Here is a 4,679-nt window from a genome sequence, read left to right on the forward strand (position 1 = left end):
GGAAAGCAAAAAGAGAAAAAATGAGACAAACAGAAACCAAGAAACAGCAGCGAAGAGGAAAGCGGAATCAGGTTACAGCGCGCCAATGAGATCGTTACTAGAGATCGTTACCATAGATAAGCAGATGCCTCCCTCCACGCATCTGATCACGGCTAATTATAGATCAATGGGCACCGTGTTCTATTGATCACAGAAGAGCCATTTTCCTATAATTTGCTTTAGGTAATGCTCTTTCGGATCTCTTATAGTCTACCCTGTACTCGAATTTCCTTGTCGTAATCCCATTTTCTTTACATAATTGCATTTTCTCTCCCTTCCCTACTCGCTCTTCTTCCTAATCTCCCTTCTAGATTCTTTTTTTTTTTTTTTTTTCTCCCTGTTCTGAAGCGTGAGCGTTATTATTGTATTTCAACCCTACTTTGTATCATGAGTTTTGCTTATCTACTGTTTTCTACTTGAAATTTGTCTATATTCTGATTTTTTTTTTCATTCTCACCATGCACCTTCCCACTACATAGTAAATCCAGTGAAAATGAACCTGAGATATTTCACTCTCTTGCTGCAGAACATGAATTCGAGTTAGCTGTCATGGAGGTAACTCGTCACGATGAGTTATGCGAGCCAGTAACAAAATCAAAATGCTGAAGAAAAAATTATTACGATGTTGAACAATGAGTACTGGAAGGCGAAAGACTGACCTACCCAAACAGCTAACATTGAACAAGGCAAGCTTTGACCGAAATACTTGAGGATTCTGAACGCGTAGGCAGAGATCTTCATTCGACATCCGAATTTCCGAACCTGAGGCTCCATTCGGGATTAGGCTAACATTAGCAGCAGTTCACAAGCAAAATTAAGATGTACATACGAGTTTGACTCTGGAAAGATTTCAAAATTAAGGTTGAGGACCTTTCACGCCGTTATTATTTACATCTATGAGTGGAATGAACCATCAGAGAGAGAGAGAGAGAGAGAGAGAGAGAGAGAGAGAGAGAAAGAGAGAGAGAGAGAGCGAGAGAGAGAAAAAGAGAGAGAGCGAGAGGGGGGGGAGAGAGAGAGAGAGAGAGAGAGAAAGAGAGAGAGAGAGAGAGAGAGAGAGAGCGAGAGAGAAAAAAAGAGAGAGAGCGAGAGGGGGGGGAGAGAGAGAGAGAGAGAGAGAGAGAGAGAGAGGGAGAGAGAGAGAGAGAGAGAGAAAGGTATGGAATTCTATAGTTGCCTGGATGAGATGCCACTTGTTCCCTCTTCTCCAACCTGTCCAGCCGAGAGGAACTGCATCACCAAGCCTCACGTCAGCCTCTCTGCGGAGTGGACTACAAACCAGCGATCGCCAAGAGTCGCATGGATTAAATAAGAAAGAAGCCCATTGAGTGAAAACAGTGCGGTGTATAATGCAGTAGGTATTGGTGTAAGAGGAGGATTATTATACACATTATATACATTTCATTGAAAATATAAGTAACAGTAGCAGTACTGGTAGTTTAAATAGCTGCGAAAGACAAAGAACAAGATATAAAAAGAAGGGAAAGAAAAAAAATGGAGAAGAGGAACAAGGAAACAAGGAACGCGTAGGCAGAGATCCTCATTCGACATCCGACAAGGAAAATATGGAGAACAAGAACAAGAAACACTTAGCTTAATCCGCACAAAATCATTTTGGTTTCGGCGAAATAAAAACAAAAGACTGACGTGTTTATGTGGCCACCTTCTGCGTCTCTTTGCCCTCCTTCCCGACTTTCCAATCCTTCACGCAGTTCTATTTCTTCTTCTTTCTCCATTCCCTCCTCCTACTCCATATTGTCTCTTCCTCTTCCGCTTCCTCTTCCCGTTTTCTTTCATTTCCCTTTGTTTTTCGCTTTCATCTTCTTTGGCTTTATTTCCTTTTGTATTATTTGCTTTTTTATTATTGCTGCTGTTTTATTGTTGCCATTATTATTATCATTATTATTATCATTATTATCATAATTATTATTATTATCATTATTATCAATATCATTATTAGTATTGTTATTGTCATTGTTATTATTATCATTGTTATTATTAATATCACCATTATTGCTGCTCTTGCTGTTTTCTTGTTCATGTTGTTGTCATCCTTAATAGTTTTTAGTACTAGTATCAGTATTCTCATCATCATCATTAATAGCATTATCATCACCATCATAATCATCACCATCATCATAATTGTTTTTTTTTCCATTCTTTTTTTTTTATTCATCATCTTCCTCTCCATCTCCTCCTCCTTGACGGCGTGCCCACAGCCTCCTCACCCGAACGGCGCCCTCTCGTCACCACCCACTACACGACTTCCCAAACAGCCCACTAAGAAGGAGGTTTGTGGGCGTCTGCGCAACACATTCGCACATCTTCAAGGCGAAATGGCCCGGGGTTCGAGGCCGCCTTGGGATGTCTACAACTCGCGAGGTGAATTCCTTGGCTTAAGCTTGTCATCTGTCCGAAGGCTGCAAGATGTGGGGTGATATCCTGTGCCTCTCGCGATGAGGGGGAAAAAATGGAAGACATAAAAAGCATATATAACGAAGAATAAAAAGAAAAAAAAAGAAAAAAAATATATACATGTGGTGTCCTTTTCTTTGGTGTCCGATTCTATCTCGACAGAAGTGATATCCGTGTTGAATTCCCGCTCTCTTTCTCCTTCTTTATCTCTCTCTCTCTTTTTCTGTGCTTCTTTGTGTTTCTTTATCTGTATGCTAATCTTTCTCTGTCTCTCTCTCTCTCTCTCTCTCGCTCTCTCTCGTTCGCTCTCTCTCTCTTTCTCTCTCTCGCTCTCGCTCTCTCTCTCTCTCTCTCTCTCTCTCTCTCTCTCTTTCTCTCTCTCTCTCTCTCTCGCTCTCTCTCGTTCGCTCTCTCTCTCTTTCTCTCTCTCGCTCTCGCTCTCTCTCTCTCTCTCTCTCTCTCTCTCTCTCTCTTTCTCTCTCTCTCTCTCTCTCTCTCTCTCTCTCTCTCTCTCTCTCTCTCTCTCTCTCTCTCATCCATAAGTACATATACACAAACACACACACACACACATACACACACACACACACACACACACACACACACACACACACACACACACACACACACACACACACACACACACACATATATATATATGAACATACATATATATATATATATATATATATATATATATATACATAAATGCACATATATGTGTGTGTGTGTTTATCCTAGCGTATCAGCACAAGCCCAGCACGGAGACATATGCAAAACTGAAATGAAACAGCCGAAGTGAGAAAAGAAACCGCAAAGATGCAAGAAAAAATCTGGTATTTCCCTTCTAGGGGACAGTCCTATATATTCACGAAAAAAGTTTGCATATAGTATTTTTTCTTCCACTGTGTTATCACGACAGTGTTGGGTTATCCACGTGTATATACAGGTGTGTACACAAAACACCCTTTTTCTACCCAACTCAGCAATTTATAAAACAAAAGTAAGAATAAATAAATAAATAAATCAGGGAGTGGCAAGGTGAGCCGAGACCGGGATCGAGCGCAGAAACAGATTAATTAAGAAAGGCCTCCGAAGTATAGGGTTTCCTCGGTTAGTTAATTCGCGGTCGGACCTTATTAACAACGGCCAGACGCCAGGGGTAACCCTAAGGGTGGCCCAGGGGGAAAAAGGGTGAGGGAAAGGGTGCTTATGACCTCAAAGGGTTATGTCTTTCCCACGCACGCACTGCTTGTTGCTTCATCTGCAGCTACGAATGTTATTCTGAGCTGATCAAGGTTTCTGTTCCACTGCCGTTCGACGATGTTCGATTATTATCCGAAGCCGTAAATGTCATGGTTCGGACAGTTCCTTCTCGGCCGAAGTTCGCGGGGTATTTTTCTTCTACGTTTTTGTAAGCATCGTTCTTCTGCTTTTCTTCTTTTGTTCCTTCTTATTCCTCCACATCATCATAATGTTCGTATTGTCCTCCTTCACATTTTTGTTTTATTCTATTGCAAGTGCTCAAGTTATGTAACTATGGATAGTATTACTTACTGATATCATTATAATCATTAATGTCATTAGGTATTTATTTTTTGTTATCATTAAAAAAAAATCCATCACTAGTGGCTGTAGAAGCAGACATATCATTATATTCATCTCGTGCATTATACTTGCTCTTATCACTTTCAAAATATCGTGTTAATTATCGTCCTAATTATTACATTAACTCAGTTGTTTCTATATTCAGCCACCATTTAGGTTTAAGAAGGTACAGATAAAATTATCCACGTGTGCAGTCACTAATCCTGTTCCTTTCCACGGTAGCCTTTGTTCCATTACGAAGCCAGTGTTAATTCCCTCTGTCTGTGAGTTCTGGGTCTCTGTATCGGGTTGCCTATAATGTTGCACATATGTATGTCATATATATAATATATATATATATATATATATATATTTATATATATGTGTGTGTGTGTGTGTGTGTGTGTGTGTGTGTGCGTGTGTGTGTGTGTATACATATATATACATATACACACGCACACACACACATATGTGTATACATATATATACATATACACACGCACACACACACATATGTGTATACATATATATACATATACACACGCACACACACACATATGTGTGTATATATATATGTATGTATACATACACATATATGTGCACACACACACGTGTGTGTGTGTGTGTGTGTGTGTGTG

Source organism: Penaeus chinensis, chromosome 6, assembly GCF_019202785.1.
Source record: "Penaeus chinensis breed Huanghai No. 1 chromosome 6, ASM1920278v2, whole genome shotgun sequence".
Lineage (NCBI taxonomy): Eukaryota > Metazoa > Arthropoda > Malacostraca > Decapoda > Penaeidae > Penaeus > Penaeus chinensis.